The sequence below is a fragment of the Ammospiza nelsoni genome, chromosome 9, assembly GCF_027579445.1.
Source record: "Ammospiza nelsoni isolate bAmmNel1 chromosome 9, bAmmNel1.pri, whole genome shotgun sequence".
NCBI lineage: Eukaryota > Metazoa > Chordata > Aves > Passeriformes > Passerellidae > Ammospiza > Ammospiza nelsoni.
In genome coordinates this window covers 14,151,862-14,152,438 of record NC_080641.1, presented here as the reverse complement: position 1 = coordinate 14,152,438, position 577 = coordinate 14,151,862, and positions in this window count along the sequence as shown.

The following is a 577-nucleotide window of genomic DNA, read 5'->3' as shown; positions in this document are numbered from 1 at the left end:
GTTTCTTTTTTTTACCCCCTCTCTGAACCTTGCTAAACGAATAAACAAATGCCTGGCAATTTAGGTCGACACACTCCTTTCCCTGTGGTCTGCTTATTTTTACATCACACATTTTTTCCCATATTTATCCCTTCCATGCTCATATAAGGTTATGTCTTTTGATATCTAAAAGTTGTACAAGTAAATTATTTTGCAATTCCTTGTGTGTTATATGCTTAGTTAGAAAACAAATTCATGTGAACTGTGTGTAGAAACGAACTTCTCTACACATACAATTCCAAATATAGGTTGCAAACAATCAAAATAGAAAGCAGGCAAAAGTACAGAGTGACTAAGGGGTCACTCACTGGTTTTTATAGAAGATCACTCACTACCCACAGCAAAGGAAATGCATTTGGTCATATTCCTCATTAAATAAACCCAGGTGATGAAGCACTTCAGTAGAACATGAGAAATGACAAGAAGAAGATTTGAATGGAGTGTAGCACAGATAATGAACCTTCCAAAGAAAAATATAAAACTATGCAAAAAGGAACAGATATATATATTTATGCCTAGCAAAGGAACTACCCATGGG